Raw genomic sequence first — 18,032 nt, forward strand, 5'->3', positions numbered from 1 at the left:
CGGGGGTCAACGCCCCCGTGACCCGCTCCATTACTGCAAGGCAAGGCAGATACCGAGTGAGTGAAGAAGTGTATTTTTCCTTATCGTGACTTTTTTTTTTTTTGTTGTTGGTGGGAAACACTTGATGTGATGAAAAATATAAACAAAGGAAGCCTTTCCCCGTTGAACTGGCAATATACAGGATTACAACCCACAATAATTCATATGAGAAAGAAACCTAATAGGGAATTGAATTGTGTAACTCACAAAACTGAAACAAAAATGAACTTTGAATTGCATGTTTTCCAACAATATTCCCTATTGTGCTTAGTTTAGTAACAGTAGCTGTCAGTGGTGATTATGGTACGAGGTACCGAACTGTGCTAATGGAATTAGGAGACCGTAGTACTAGACTATTGTTAAGTGCTTTGGTAGTGGTACTCGACTGTTGAAATGGCCTCTGGTACTTGCCCATAGCATAACGCTATAGTAATGAGTTGTAGAACTGGACCGTACTACGACACTGCAGTATTGTACTTTTGGCATCGATCTTTGCCATTGGACTGTATTACTTGATTGTGGTAGAGGCCTGTGGTACTTGATTGTGCTAAAGACCTGTGGTACTTGATTGTCCTAAAGGCCTGTGGTACTTGATTGTGTTAAAGGCCTGTGGTACTTGATTGTGCTAAAGGCCTGTGGTACTTGATTGTGCTAAAGGCCTGTGGTACTTGATTGTGCTGAAGGCCTGTGGTACTTGATTGTGCTAAAGACCTGTGGTACTTGATTGTGCTAAAGGCCTGTGGTACATGGTTGTGGTACTTGATTGTGGAATTGGATTGAAGGAGGAGAGTGTGGCACTGGACTGAAGGAGGAGACTGTGGTACTGGACTGAAGGAGGAGGCTGTGGTACTGGACTGAAGGAGGAGACTGTGGTACTGGACTGAAGGAGGAGACTGTGGTACTGGACTGAAGGAGGAGACTGTGGTACTGGACTGAAGGAGGAGACTGTGGTACTGGACTGAAGGAGGAGACTGTGGTACTGGACTGAAGGAGGAGACTGTGGTACTGGACTGAAGGAGGAGACTGTGGTACTGGACTGAAGGAGGAGACTGTGGTACTGGACTGAAGGAGGAGACTGTGGTACTGGACTGAAGGAGGAGACTGTGGTACTGGGCTGAAGGAGGAGACTGTGGTACTGGACTGAAGGAGGAGATCGTGGTACTGGGCTGAAGGAGGAGAGTGTGGCACTGGACTGAAGGAGGAGATCGTGGTACTGGACTGAAGGAGGAGAGTGTGGTACTGGACTGAAGGAGGAGACTGTGGTACTGGACTGAAGGAGGAGACTGTGGTACTGGACTGAAGAAGGAGAGTGTGGTACTGGACTGAAGGAGGAGACCGTGGTACTGGACTGAAGGAGGAGAGTGTGGTACTGGACTGAAGGAGGAGACTGTGGTACTGGACTGAAGGAGGAGACTGTGGCACTGGACTGAAGGAGGAGACTGTGGTACTGGACTGAAGGAGGAGACTGTGGTACTGGACTGAAGGAGAAGAGTGTGGTACTGGACTGAAGGAGGAGACTGTGGTACTGGACTGAAGGAGGAGACTGTGGTACTGGACTGAAGGAGGAGACTGTGGTACTGGACTGAAGGAGGAGACTGTGGCACTGGACTGAAGGAGGAGACTGTGGTACTGGACTGAAGGAGGAGACTGTGGTACTGGACTGAAGGAGGAGACTGTGGTACTGGACTGAAGGAGGAGACTGTGGTACTGGACTGAAGGAGGAGACTGTGGCGCTGGACTGAAGGAGAAGAGTGTCGTACTGGACTGAAGGAGAAGAGTGTGGTACTGGACTGAAGGAGGAGACTGTGGTACTGGACTGAAGGAGGAGACTGTGGTACTGGACTGAAGGAGGAGACTGTGGTACTGTGAAGTACTGGACTGAAGGAGGAGACTGTGATACTGGACTGAAGGAGGAGACTGTGGTACTGGACTGAAGGAGGAGACTGTGGCACTGGACTGAAGGAGGAGACTGTGGTACTGGACTGAAGGAGGAGACTGTGGTACTGGACTGAAGGAGGAGACTGTGGTACTGGACTGAAGGAGGAGACTGTGGTACTGGACTGAAGGAGGAGACTGTGGTACTGGACTGAAGGAGGAGACTGTGGTACTGGACTGGACTGAAGGAGGAGACTGTGGTACTGGACTGAAGACTGAACTGAAGAGGAGACTGTGGTACTGGACTGAAGGAGGAGACTGTGGTACTGGACTGAAGGAGGAGACTGTGGTACTGGACTGAAGGAGGAGACTGTGGTACTGGACTGAAGGAGGAGACTGTGGTACTGGACTGAAGGAGGAGACTGTGGTACTGGACTGAAGGAGGAGACTGTGGTACTGGACTGAAGGAGGAGACTGTGGTACTGGACTGAAGGAGGAGACTGTGGTACTGGACTGAAGGAGGAGACTGTGGTACTGAACTGAAGGAGGAGACTGTGAAGGACTGGACTGAAGGAGGAGACTGTGGTACTGGACTGAAGGAGGAGACTGTGGTACTGGACTGAAGGAGGAGACTGTGGTACTGGACTGAAGGAGGAGACTGTGGTACTGGACTGAAGGAGGAGACTGTGGTACTGGACTGAAGGAGGAGACTGTGGTACTGGACTGAAGGAGGAGACTGTGGTACTGGACTGAAGGAGGAGACTGTGGTACTGGACTGAAGGAGGAGACTGTGGTACTGGACTGAAGGAGGAGACTGTGGTACTGGACTGAAGGAGGAGACTGTGGTACTGGACTGAAGGAGGAGACTGTGGTACTGGACTGAAGGAGGAGACTGTGATACTAGACTGAAGGAGGAGATCGTGGTACTGGACTGAAGGAGGAGACTGTGGTACTGGACTGAAGGAGGAGACTGTGGTACTGGACTGAAGGAGGAGACTGTGGTACTGGACTGAAGGAGGAGACTGTGGTACTGGACTGAAGGAGGAGACTGTGATACTGGACTGAAGGAGGAGAGGGTGGGACTGGACTGAAGGAGGAGACTGTGGTACTGGACTGAAGGAGGAGACTGTGGTACTGGACTGAAGGAGGAGACTGTGGTACTGGACTGAAGGAGGAGACTGTGGTACTGGACTGAAGGAGGAGACTGTGGTACTGGACTGAAGGAGGAGACTGTGGTACTGGACTGAAGGAGGAGACTGTGGTACTGGACTGAAGGAGGAGACTGTGGTACTGGACTGAAGGAGGAGACTGTGATACTGGACTGAAGGAGGAGACTGTGACACTGGACTGAAGGAGGAGACTGTGGTACTGGACTGAAGGAGGAGACTGTGGTACTGGACTGAAGGAGGAGACTGTGGTACTGGACTGAAGGAGGAGACTGTGGCACTGGACTGAAGGAGAAGAGTGTCGTACTGGACTGAAGGAGAAGAGTGTGGTACTGGACTGAAGGAGGAGACTGTGGTACTGGACTGAAGGAGGAGACTGTGGTACTGGACTGAAGGAGGAGACTGTGGTACTGGACTGAAGGAGGAGACTGTGGCACTGGACAGAAGGAGGAGACTGTGGTACTGGACTGAAGGAGGAGACTGTGGTACTGGACTGAAGGAGGAGACTGTGGTACTGGACTGAAGGAGGAGACTGTGGTACTGGACTGAAGGAGGAGACTGTGGCACTGGACTGAAGGAGGAGACTGTGGTACTGGACTGAAGGAGGAGACTGTGGTACTGGACTGAAGGAGGAGACTGTGATACTAGACTGAAGGAGGAGATCGTGGTACTGGACTGAAGGAGGAGAGTGTGGCACTGGACTGAAGGAGGAGACTGTGATACTAGACTGAAGGAGGAGATCGTGGTACTGGACTGAAGGAGGAGACTGTGGTACTGGACTGAAGGAGGAGACTGTGATACTAGACTGAAGGAGGAGATCGTGGTACTGGACTGAAGGAGGAGACTGTGGTACTGGACTGAAGGAGGAGACTGTGGTACTGGACTGAAGGAGGAGACTGTGGTACTGGACTGAAGGAGGAGACTGTGGTACTGGGCTGAAGGAGGAGACTGTGGTACTGGACTGAAGGAGGAGACTGTGGCACTGGACTGAAGGAGGAGACTGTGGTACTGGGCTGAAGGAGGAGACTGTGGTACTGGACTGAAGGAGGAGACTGTGGTACTGGGCTGAAGGAGGAGACTGTGGTACTGGACTGAAGGAGGAGACTGTGGTACTGGACTGAAGGAGGAGACTGTGGTACTGGACTGAAGGAGGAGACTGTGGTACTGGACTGAAGGAGGAGACTGTGGTACTGGACTGAAGGAGGAGACTGTGGTACTGGACTGAAGGAGGAGACTGTGGTACTGGGCTGAAGGAGGAGACTGTGGTACTGGACTGAAGGAGGAGACTGTGGTACTGGACTGAAGGAGGAGACTGTGGTACTGGACTGAAGGAGGAGACTGTGGTACTGGACTGAAGGAGGAGACTGTGGTACTGGACTGAAGGAGGAGACTGTGGTACTGGACTGAAGGAGGAGACTGTGGTACTGGACTGAAGGAGGAGACTGTGGTACTGGACTGAAGGAGGAGACTGTGGTACTGGACTGAAGGAGGAGACTGTGGTACTGGACTGAAGGAGGAGACTGTGGTACTGGACTGAAGGAGGAGACTGTGGTACTGGACTGAAGGAGGAGACTGTGGCACTGGACTGAAGGAGGAGACTGTGGTACTGGACTGAAGGAGGAGACTGTGGTACTGGACTGAAGGAGGAGAGTGTGGTACTGGACTGAAGAAGGAGACTGTGGTACTGGACTGAAGGAGGAGACTGTGGTACTGGACTGAAGGAGGAGAGTGTGGTACTGGACTGAAGGAGGAGACTGTGGTACTGGACTGAAGAAGGAGACTGTGGTACTGGACTGAAGAAGGAGACTGTGGTACTGGACTGAAGGAGGAGACTGTGGCACTGGACTGAAATACAATTTCTGGCCATTTTCTACAGGACATCTTAGACACAACCTTCATCATATTTAGGTGAAATTTTTAATCAGTTTTATTAAATCACGTTTATAAATGCAACTGGAATTTTGAAGTTTCATGATTAGAAAAGTATATCAAAAATTTTTTCACGATACCACAGAACCAACATATTTTTTTTGAGATATGATTCTTTGTCCTTTTTAGGGTTGTAAAATGTATCTCTAGTGTGTTAAACCCAGGAGCTGTTTCAACGGCTGAAGGCGCTCCTCTCATGCGCTTCTCTCATGTGCTCCTCTTATGCACTCCTCTCATGCGCTCCTCTCATGCGCTCCTCTCATGCGCTCCTCTCATGCGCTCCTCTCATGCGCTCCTCTCATGCGCTCCTCTCATGCGCTCCTCTTATGCACTCCTCTCATGCGCTCCTCTCAGGCGCTCCTCTCAGGCGCTCCTCTCAGGCGCTCCTCTCATGCGCTCCTCTCATGCGCTCCTCTCATGCGCTCCTCTCATGCGCTCCTCTCATGCGCTCCTCTTATGCGCTCCTCTCATGCGCTCCTCTCATGCGCTCCTCTCATGCTCCTCTTATGCGCTCCTCTGAGGCGCTCCTCTCATGCGCTCCTCTCAGGCGCTCCTCTCAGGCGCTCCTCTCATGCGCTCCTCTCAGGCGCTCCTCTCAGGCGCTCCTCTCAGGTGCTCCTCTCATGCGCTCCTCTCAGGCGCTCCTCTCAGGCGCTCCTCTCAGGCGCTCCTCTCATGCGCTCCTCTCATGCGCTCCTCTCATGCGCTCCTCTCATGCGCTCCTCTTATGCGCTCCTCTCATGCGCTCCTCTCATGCGCTCCTCTCATGCGCTCCTCTTATGCGCTCCTCTCATGCGCTCCTCTCATGCGCTCCTCTCAGGCGCTCCTCTCATGCGCTCCTCTCAGGCGCTCCTCTCAGGCGCTCCTCTCATGCGCTCCTCTCATGCGCTCCTCTCAGGCGCTCCTCTCAGGCGCTCTTCTACGCCTATTCCCACTTTTTCCCTCTCTAATTATTTGAGAGTTTGTTAGAAAAGCAGCAGAGCAAAAACAGAACACTGTATAACACAATGAAAATTCCGTGCAACATATCACAGGTAAATTATTACTCTGAAGCCTAACGCAATTTAGAGGGGAGATCAGTGTGAGAGGGAGACACAGAGCAGCAGCACCGAGGGTTGAATCACCCGTCACATTGCACAGTTCCCTGAGGCAATTAGCGACAGCACAGCCCCGACCACCATAATTGTTTTCCGGCTTCATTTCCCAAAACATGAAAATATCTACCGGATATTTCCACAACAATAGTCATTGTTTATTTTTTCCAACGTTTCCTTATTTTTTTTTTCTTTTCTGCATTATTTACCTTCTCTTCCAATTTTATATTAGGATATTCTCTCAGAACTGGTATTAACATCTTTATGAAAAAAAAAATATATATCATTATTATTTCGGAAAACATATCAGAAAAGTCTATCTTAAAATTATTAACAATATCTTGCGAATTCTTAAATTTTATAATTCAATAATCGAAATTTCTGGACATTAGTCTACTTTTTTAAATACACGTTATTTTCAGCCACTGCATATTCAAAAATTCTCCCTCTTATAGTTTATAAGAAAAATAAATCAAAACCTTTTTCTGATTTTACTGAAAATTGACATTCAATATCACCATTCATTATTAAATAAAATTTCAAATATTCCCCAAAAGTTGCATTAACATCACTGATTTTTTTTCTCATCAATTACTTTAAATATATAAAGATGTAATTGATTTAGAAGTTTATTATCAGGGTTGGAATATTTCAACAGCACACACTGCATCTTGCAACATTCATCCAGCAGGAATTTTATATTAACTGAAGAGAAAATCATTTTTACGCTCGCAGAATTGGAAAAGTTTTACTCAAAAAAGGTTCCATTATTCCAACATTCATAAATAATCCCATTACACAGTATTGTTCGTAAAATATATTTAGTTCCCGCCCAGTAGCCAGTCTATCGATATTGTTCCATTGTGAATGTACATGATAAAATACTTTATGCTTGTAGTCTCTGGACTCTATACAGCAGATATAATTTGTTTTAAAATTCTGTTTCTCGCGGGATTTATTTTCTGCTCAGTACTTGTGGTAGAAATCAGGTGTATTTTTCATGTATTCTGTTTACACTTATAGATGCTTGTGTAAGCATGTATGTACTAGTTTTTGAGTACCTTAAGTCCTTATGACATACAATGAACAGATCGACGAAACACACAAAGGACCGACTTGAGATTAGTTCCTGTGAAGTGTGTGTGTGTGTGTGTGTGTGTGTGTGTGTGTGTGTGTGTGTGTGTGTGTGTGTGTGTGTGTGTGTGTGAGTGAGTGTGTGTGTGTACTCACCTATTTGTGGTTGCAGGGGTTGAGTCATAGCTCCTGGCCCCGCCTCTTCACTGATTGCTACTAGGTCCTCTCTCTCCCTGCTCCATGAGCTTTATCATACCTCGCCTTAAAACTATGTATGGTTCCCGCCTCCACTACGTCACTTTCTAGGCTATGTGTGTGTGTGTGTGTGTGTGTGTGTATTCACCTAATTGTACTAACCTATTGTGGTTGCAGGGGTCGAGACTCATCTCTTGGCCCAGCCTCTTCACTGAATGCTACTAGGTCCTCTCTCTCTCTCCCTGCTCCATGAGCTTTATCATACCTCATCTGAAACCTATGTATGGTTCCTACCTCCACTACCTGACTTGCTAGGCTCTTCCACTTCCTGACTACTCTATGACTGAAGAAATACTTCCTAACATCTCTTTGATTCATCTGGGTCTTCAACTTTCAATTGTGACTCCTTGTTTCTGTGTCCCCTCTTTGGAACATCCTGTCTCTGTCCACCTTGTCTATTCCACGCGGTATTTTGTATGTTATTATCATGACTCCCCTAACTCTCCTGTCCTCCAGTGTCGTCAGGCCGATTTCCCTTAACCTTTCTTCGTAGGACTTTCCCCATAGCTCTAGAACTAACCTTGTCGCAAACCTTTGCGCTTCCTCTAATTTCTTGACGTGTTTGATCAAGTGTGGGTTCCAAACAGGTGCTGAATACTACAATATGGGCCTGACGTACACGGTGTACGGTATCTTGAACGATTCCTTACTAAGGTATCGGAACGCTATTCTCAGATTTGCCAGGCGCCCATATGCTGCAGCTTCCGGAGACGTGCTCGGTGTTATACTCAACCCAAGATCTTTCTCCTTGAGCGAGCTTTGCAGTCTTTGGCCACCTAGCCTATACTCCGTCTGCGGTCTTCTTTGCCCTTCCCCGGTCTTCAAGACTTTGCATTTGGTGGGGCTAAATTCGAGAAGCCAGTTGCTGGACCACGTGTCTAGCCTGTCCAGATCTCTTCGAAGTTCTACCTGATTCTCATATGATTTAATTCTCCTCATTAACTTCACATCATCTGCGAACAGGGACACTTCTGAGTCTAACCCTTTCATCATATCATTCACATATACCAGAAATAGCACTGGTCCTAGGACCGACCCCTGTGGGACCCAGCTCGTCACAGGTGCCCATTGTGATACCTCATCACGTACCATGACTCGTTGTTGCCTCCCTGTCAGGTATTCTCTGATCCATTGCAGCGCCCTTCCTGTTATACGTGCCTGATCCTCTCTCTCGCGTCTTACTTGTTACTTTATCATAAAACTCCAGTAGGTTTGTGACACAGGATTTGCCTTCCATAAATCCGTGCTGGTTGGCGTTTATACTCTTGTTCCGTTCCAGGTGATCCACCACTCTCCTCCTGATAATCATCTCCATTACTTGGCATACTATGCACGTCAGTGACACTGGTCTATAGTTTAGTGCCTCTTTTCTGTCTCCTTTTTAAAATATGGGTACTACATTTGCCGTCTTCCATATTTCAGGTAGTTGCCCAGTTTCAAGGGATATGTTGAAGATTGTGGTTAGTGGCACACACAGGGAGATGTTGTCTGGTCCCATTGCCTTTGAGGTATCAAGGTCCCGTAACAGCTTCTTCTCCTCCTCCTCCTCAGTTGTGTGTATGTCACCTAACACTTGTTGGTACATTCCTTGTTGGCGTCCCCCTCTGTCCTGTCCACCCAGAGGCCTTCCTGTCTCCACTGTAAATACTTCCTTAAATCTCTTGTTAAGCTCCTCACATACCTCTTGATCGCTTCTGGTGAATTCCTCACCTTCTTTCCTCAGCCTGATCACCTGGTCTTTGACTGTTGTCTTCCTCCTAATGTGGCTATACAGCAGTTTTGGGTCAGACTTGGCTTTCGATGCTGTCGCTGGGCCTCCTTCCTTATCTGTACATACTCGTTTCTGGCTCTTCGACTAGTCTCTCTATTTTCCTGGGTCCTTTGCCTCCTGTATCTTTTCCATTCTCTGTTGCACTTAGGTTTTGCCTCCCTACACCTTCGGGTAAACCAAGGGCTCACTTTGGTCTTCCCATTATTTCTATTGCCCTTGGGAACAAACCTTTCCTCTGCCTCCCTGCATTTTGTTGTTACGTATTCCATCATTTCATTTACTGGCTTTCCTGCCAATTCTCTGTCCCACTGAACCTCCTGCAGGAAGTTCCTCATACCTGTGTAGTCCCCCTTTTTATAGTTTGGCTTTTCTCATCCAACTCCTGTTACCCTCTCTACTTGTAATCATACGTATTCAAAACGCAGATGCATGTGATCACTAGCTCCAAGGGGCCTCTCATATTTGATGTCCTCAGTGTCTGAAATGCTCAGGGTGAACACAAGGTCCAGTCTTGCAGGTTCATCCTCCCCTCTCTTTCTGGTAGCATCCTTAACATGTTGATGCATAAGGTTTTCCAGTACCACATCCATCATCTTGGCTCTCCATGTTTAGGGACCCCCGTGTGGCTCCAGGTTTTCCCAGTCGATCTCCCTGTGGCTGAAATCGCCCATAACCAGTAACTTTGCTCTGCTCGAGTGAGCTCTTCTTGCCATCCTGCATGTAGGAGTCTGTGTGTGTGTGTGTGTGTGTGTATGTGTGTGTGTGTGTGTGTGTGTGTGTGTGTGTGTGTGTGTGGGATCACCTAACTGTACTCTCCTAATTGTGGTTGCAGCGTCTTCACTGGTTGCTACTAGGTGTGTGTGTGTGTGTGTGTGTGTGTGTGTGTGTGTGTGTGTGTGTGTGTGTGTGTGTGTGTGTGTGTGTGTGTGTGTGTCTGTGTGTGTGTGTATACTCCATTGTACTCAGCTAATAGTAGTTGCTGATCACCATTGGGTTCATTCTCTTCTGCTGCCTGAGCTCATCATACCTATTCTGAAAGTCAAAAGTGAATTCTGGTTCTACCACATTGTTGTCTAATGTCCCTGTGACGCGCGCGCGCGAGTGTGTGTGTGTGTGCCTGTGTGTGTGTGCGTGCCTGTGTGTGTGTGCGTGCATGTGTGTGTGTGTGTGCGTGCCTGTGTGTGTGTATGTGTGTGTGTGTGTGTGTGTGTGTGTGTGTGTGTGTCTGTCTGTGTACTTCCTTTTAATCACCTGTTTGTGGTTGCAGGTGATTAAAGTTTCAGCTTTTGGTCCCGCCTCACTCCTTGCTGCTATTGTGTGTTATCGTATAATTTCACTGACATAGTTTTAAAACAGGCTGGCATCGTTGGAATCAAATCACTTATTTTCCGGTTTCAATATTCTGATCCCCTTCAATCTTTTTCTATTCGTGAATTTTATTGAAGTACAGTTTATCAGTCACTTTAAATTGGGTGCAAATTTTAATTGTTAATTTAATCAAGTAAATTTTATCCACTATCAGGATTAGAGATACCTCTTCTGATTTTCTTTTAACCCTAAATACTACTGTGGCTTAATTGGAAGTACTTTTGTTTTAATTTTGGGCTGTGTCGGTACCAATCTGTTTTTTTTTTTTTTTTTTGCCAAGTGCGACCATCCCAGAAGCAAATGATAAAAGGAGAGGAGTAGATAACCTTGAAGTCATAATACACGTGTAAATTACAGTTAATGAGAGTGAAAGGAAAAAAATAAAAAGCTCAGACCATTTACTACTTGTCTAGATAGATAATCTGCAGTAAAGTGAAGCAGAGTATTAAATGAAAGTCGAAAACTTAATTGATAAAACTGCACACAAAAATTTCTCTTTCTCTGTATATCGCGCCGGGAAAAGTATCGAGTGATCACAGTATAATGTAGCCAGAAATAGGAATAACAATTGCGTGACGTAACTTTTTTTGTTACTAAAAAATACATAAAGTGAAATACTGAAAAATCAACTTATTGACCTATCCTGGGTTTCCTCTGTATCCTCTGATATTCTATTGTAATATCGCCCTCATAAGTGATCAGAAATACAGCAGTATTAGAAAGTAGGTGGTGGTTATGGGCAAGGGTAACTTCTAATGTCGATGTACGGTGGCAGAGGTGTAATAGTAATATGGGATTTATGAGCTACTATGAAGGAAGATTTAGGGCAAAAATATGTGTAGTGGATTTCGGAGGGTTAGACATGTTAGGATAAGGAGAATCTGGTCGACGCCCATAGCGGCCTTTGTCGCTTCGATAAAAGCTGATGTGGCCTCAACAGTTTGTCTTCTGTGGTGTGGCTTAAGTACTGGAAGCTGTAGACTGAAGATAGAGAAGAGACAGTAGTAAATGCTAAGATGATACAAGGTTCAGAGAGGTCTGTTTTCTCACGGGATGATGGAATCTGTGTGAGGCAGAAGGGGAGGTAATGGGAGCATGTAGGAGATGTAATTCTATCCATGTCACAGATGTTGGAGTCAAGGTTCAGTACACACTGGTAGCATACGTTAACGTGAAGGAACAATAAGACTGTAGAAAGTAATAGTGACAGTTCATCTGCTGAGTCTTAGATTTTGGAAAAAAGTACCAAATACCCAGCACAGTTGGAGAAGGCCGAGTTACGGAAACACATGTGAAATAGGACGATGTAGTAAGAATGATGCAAGGTGAAGAGGCAGTGATGTTAGAAGATCGGATTTCATTAGGGTTAACCACAGGGATGACTGAGGTAGAGGCTTCGACAATGTTCTGAGGGGTCAGGTAACTTTGGAGTAGGAGAGTGATGGCAGCCTTCCTTGTATGATAGTAGACCCTCTGTTTCTCTGAAATATTTTATTTCAATTTCTCCTAAGAAAACTTAGTATAATCAGAAATATGGAGGATATCCGTAAGGTGGAGTTTCTTGGTCCTCATCGTCGAGGACAATGGCGATCTGCAGCATTTGGCCGGGAGTCCAAAGCACCAACATTTTTTATATTCCATACACATATCGTACATACGAGACAGAAACCTATGACTACGTTTCTGTCAGGCTTGGACTATTAACTAGCAACATAAACCGAAATGTCGTCATAAATTTCAATCTCCTATGTGTGTGTTATTTGTGTATTGTTCCAGTCGCGGTATTGTTCCCTTTAATTTTGTCTGTATTGGTTGGGTTTTGGTTGAAGTTCTCGTACTCATTATGTGCCCCGAGGATGAAAGGTCCCGGCAACTGAAGATCAGTTTAGCTTCACTACTCAGATAACGTCTCAGTCCTCGGTCATGGCCAACTGTAGTTGGTACTTCACTCGAATACCACTGGAATGTTCTTTCCGCATTGGATAAACTCTTGCTGTGTCATGATGGCAGTTCCACAACACGAATTAAGAAAGGAATGTCTGTGTAGTTTTACTGGGACATCGTTGATAGAGCATATATTGGAAAGATTTTCGGCTTGTTTTGCATGGTGTATGTGACACCACGCATCCCATTCCTGAGGACATGGAAGTATACGCTTTGGCCGACTTATCTCATGACTATCTAGACAAAACTGTAGTCTGTTAGGTAATCAACAGATGTTACTAACTGGAAGGAACAGAATTTAGCGCAAGATAATCTTTAAATAACGTCTTTTATAGAATGGGGTTTCCAGGTAGCGTGTTTTCCAGGATATGAGCAGGAAATTATATAAATTACAGTATCATTATCGTCTAGTATGTGTCCAGGATGTTTGGACGATGATTTTGAGCCGAACTGTCCAATGAAGGACAAACGATCCGAAAATTGTCACTGTATCATGAGAAAAGCCGGTTCGTGGTCAAAGTACAGCACAAGTCAGAAGTCTGAAAGGGGTCAAGGATAAAGCCTTGACCCATTAAAACATCTATGGAAGAAATAAACCTTATCCTTCGAGGCAAGGAATATAGTAGCACTAACACTGATACGGATTTGAAACATGAGTTTTAAATGTCTCAGCAAGGAGGAGGTATAATCAGTGGAGAAGGCAATGTTGAATATATTACAGAAAATTAGGAGATGTGTGAATTACCAGAAGGTATTTTTCCCTTGTTTTCAGTTTCCTATATATTTCATCATTTTTTTTTTTTGCAAACAGTTTCGTTAACTTTTAGAACCAAACCCTAATCTTTAAATGACTCTCTGCCTGATAATATTGTGGAAGTTTGAGCTATTGACTGATTGAGAATAGGAGTGAGTAGCGGTTCAGGTTCTAGGTTTCGTCTCTGAGTATTCCGTCTCCCTCCTTACTCTTTGTTTTTTGTCATATTTTACTTTTTTCATGAGATGCAATATTATTTTCTTTGTCATTTCTTTATCCTTCAGGATCCTAAACAAAGGAATAAGATAAGGACAGAAGCAGACAGCAGCAATGCACAGGAATATACGAACATGCTAATTACTTGACCAACAAATGTGTATTATAATACAATCTCAACAATTGCAGGATTTTGCGGATGAGGTAAGAAACAGGAAGACAGATATTCCTTAGTGCTAGAGAGTCAACTCGTAAATTAAGAAGGAAAATATGATGTAGTTGTGAACATCACTCCAAATCTTTCGCTTGAGGGGCACGTATCGCCGTTCGAAAATCCTGGTTCATTCTCTGATTAGTTAAGCTGTTGATGATCCGACATAAACACAATATCAGTGGCGGGAACATATGCAAAGCTGATAAGTATTAATATAGCCGTCTGATCAATACACTTGGCATAAATAAAGAGGAGACAGCGCCAATATAGAACTCTTGTCACAAAAAGTAGAATAAAAGTTTTGGAAATGTTCAAGATTGGTTACAACATTTCTTCCAAAGCTACGATGGGTTAGGACGCAACAAATGAAAAATCAGAAGGGATGTGAACACATCTTCAAGGATTCTCAGGGGGAAAAAAATGCTTAGGAAGATGATTTGAGTAGAGAAGAAATCGAATGGGTGAAGACAGAAAAATGTAAAGAATAGAAAGACACAATACAAGATGGGACAGAGACGGGAGATAGGGAGGTAGAAGTAATAATAATATGAAAATAGACATAGTAGTAGTATATATAAACTGGCTCCGTTCCTTTCGCGCTTCTGTGTGACTAGTTTATGGTCCAAGTCGGACCGAAACGTCAGCATAAGTTTGTCTCCCATGTGGGGCTTATTTGTATACAAAAATAAAAGTTTTAATAAGTCATAAGAACATAAAAATTTCATTAGTGTGAGAAAAGTGAACTAATAAAACGCATTAAGACGGAATATATTGAAAACAACTCTGTACATGTTTTCTAAATTAGGGTTTACCAGACAATCTACGAGCAAGATTGTGGCCCATATCATGGTCAATATTGTTCTGTTAGGCTATGGATAGAACAATGACATTATGCTATGGAGTTCTATATTATCCACTGTGCAGCTGAGGAGAGTGATTTGCAGAAGTGCGCCGAAGACAGACTTGTGGTGTATATTCTTGTAAATATGGCTTTTTGATCGTTTATGTGTGTATGGCATTATTTTTAGCATTTTAATAAACAAATTATCTTAAATCTGTCAAAAGCAACTAATAGGAAAAGCCTTTGAAGTTACGAGGCACCCTCCAGCGGGTGCTATAATGGGCTGCCTTTCATCCGTGGGTCAAGGGGGCAGCTCTATAGTGCGCCTTGAGATAATTTCGCCTAAATTGGGAGCATCGTGGAGGGCATAAAAGGGATTGCTGCTTGCCTCCTGTACCAGAGGAGCACAATACAGGCATGAAGGAAGCGAACTTCACATGATATATCTATTTAGCAGAGGGAAATATTGCGTTACATGATGTCATTTTTACAAGTAAGATAGAGTGATCATTCTGTAGGAACTCAATAAAAGACAGTAGTCACTAGCTGTGTAACAAGTGTTGTATTTACTCCAAGGATCCTCTCTTCTGACACCTTATTATTCATAATGTATGTGAATTATTTTGATATAGAAAGCACATCCAAATGAGAATATTTAGATTCGGTAATAAAGTAGGACTCAATAACCATTCTTGATTAGTTTAAGAAATTATAAGAAAAACTATATAAGCAGCATGTATGGGATAAGAATTTATTATACACTTAGAAAATTTTGCAAGCTTGGGAAAGAAAACGTGCACTAGATTTCAACTATTAGGTTCTTTGCAACCTTCCAATTCCATCTTATGGAGAGGCCGACTTTTCCAGCATCTTAAGTTCCATCAAAAAATGTAACTCTAACTATTAGACTACATTTATTAACAACAGCTTTAATAAAAATTTGCGTTTAAAAAGTTTACATATACGTAAATAAATCTAGAAGATGAGTTTAAGAAAAATACATATCGAGTCAGGGAATAATTGATATCTCTACGTTTTTAAGGGAAAAAGTATTCATATAGGAAATAATATGATAACTGGGCATGTCAGTAGCCACCCACGAGAAAGATACACAAAAGAAAGTAGGTCTGATACACTATATTCAAAACATAAATCATATTCCATGTGATTCTCAATCCAGTAAAATAAGTTAAAATCTTTTATGGTGGTAACGGAGCAGTAACTGTTACAATGTGAAAATATCGCAATAAATAACAGATCAAAACATTGACCATTATTCATTGAGTCACTGTCTTGAAATACGTGAGCTGACATCAGTTGACCCTCAAGACTGTAACATCTTCATCCCTTCCTTAGAGCTTAGACACTGTACTACCATACTTGGCAGTACTACCATACTTGGCAGTACTACCATATTTGTCAGTACTACCATAATTGGCAGTACTACCATACTTGGCAGTACTACCATACTTGGCAGTACTACCATACTTAGCAGTACTACCATACTTGGCAGTACTACCATACTTGGCAGTACTACCATACTTGGCAGTACTACCATACTTGGCAGTACTACCATACTTGGCAGTACTACCATACTTGGCAGTACTACCATACTTGGCAGTACTACCATACTTGGCAGTACTACCATACTTGGCAGTACTACCATACTTGGCAGTACTACCATACTTGGCAGTACTACCATACTTGGCAGTACTACCATACTTGGCAGTACTACCATACGTGGCAGTACTACCATACTTGGCAGTACTACCATACTTGGCAGTACTACAATACTTGGCAGTACTACCATACTTGGCAGTACTACTATACTTGGCAGTACTACTTGGCAGTACTACCATACTTGGCAGTACTACCATACCTGGCAGTACTACCATACTTGGCATACTTACTTGGCAGTACTACCATACTTGGCAGTACTACCATACTTGGCAGTACTACCATACTTGGCAGTACTACCATACTTGGCAGTACTACCATACTTGGCAGTACTACCATACTGGCAGTACTACCATACTTGGCAGTACTACCATATTTGGCAGTACTACCATACTTGGCAGTACTACCATACTTGGCAGTACTACCATACTTGGCAGTACTACCATACTTGGCAGTACTACCATACTTGGCAGTACTACCATACTTAGGCAGTACTACCATACTTGGCAGTACTACCATACTTGGCAGTACTACCATACTTACTACCATACTTGGCAGTACTACCATACTTGGCAGTACTACCATACTTGGCAGTACTACCACTACCATACTTGGCAGTACTACCATACTTGGCAGTACTACCATACTTGGCAGTACTACCATACTTGGCAGTACTACCATACTTGGCAGTACTACCATACTTGGCAGTACTACCATACTTGGCAGTACTACCATACTTGGCAGTACTACCATACTTGGCAGTACTACCATACTTGGCAGTACTACCATACTACCATACTTGGCAGTACTACCTACTGGCAGTACTACCATACTTGGCAGTACTACCATACTGCCAAGTAAGTGTAAAACGGAAGCCTGTATTTGTTTCACATGATGGCGTCTTTTTCCATACGTTTCCTTCCGCATATCATGTTTAACTAAAATACCTTAAATTATATTGAAAGATTATTTAAAGATGGATAATGTCTACAAGAACTAAAACCTGAGCATTAAATTTATATCCTTTGATGTCTCATTATTTTATTACACGTTGCTATTACTGGGTTACTCTCTCATAAACTGTTGTAATATTTGGATGTCTCCCGTCCTGTGTAAGTCTTCCCACAACAATAAGAAATACTAAAAAAATGATTAAGGGTTTCAGTATATCTTTTTTTTTTTTTTTACATTTCTTAAAACTCTTAGATAGTCAGGCAAGGCAAATTATTTTATGTTTTTGTTTTACTTATTGCAGAAATTATATTTTCAATGCAAATGCTAATTATACTAAGTTGTCTTTTTTATCCAGTGATAAATAACTGGGTTAGTACAGAAATACGACTCACATTTTATACGCTACAACGAGACACAAAAATTATATTCGAGGTTTTTACCATATCCTGTTTAACAGAAATTATGTTAATGCTATTATTTGGCCAATACTTTGAAAGAGAAACTTTGTATTTTTAGTGCTACCGTAAAATAAATTACAAACACGCACACACACACACGTATATATATATATATATATATATATATATATATATATATATATATATATATATAGATATATATATATAGATATAGATATATATATATATAATGTGTGTGTGTGTGTGTGTGTGTGTGTTCTGAGCACCTCTGCAAAAACAGTGATTATGTGTGAGTGAAGTGAAAGTGTTGAATGATGATGAAAGTATTTTCTTTTTGGGGATTTTCTTTTTTGAGTCATCCTGCCTCGGTGGGAGACGGCCTACTTGTTAAAGTATATATATATATATATATATATATATATATATATATATATATATATAT

Source organism: Cherax quadricarinatus, chromosome 53 (genome assembly GCF_038502225.1).
Source record: "Cherax quadricarinatus isolate ZL_2023a chromosome 53, ASM3850222v1, whole genome shotgun sequence".
Classification (NCBI taxonomy): Eukaryota; Metazoa; Arthropoda; class Malacostraca; order Decapoda; family Parastacidae; genus Cherax; species Cherax quadricarinatus.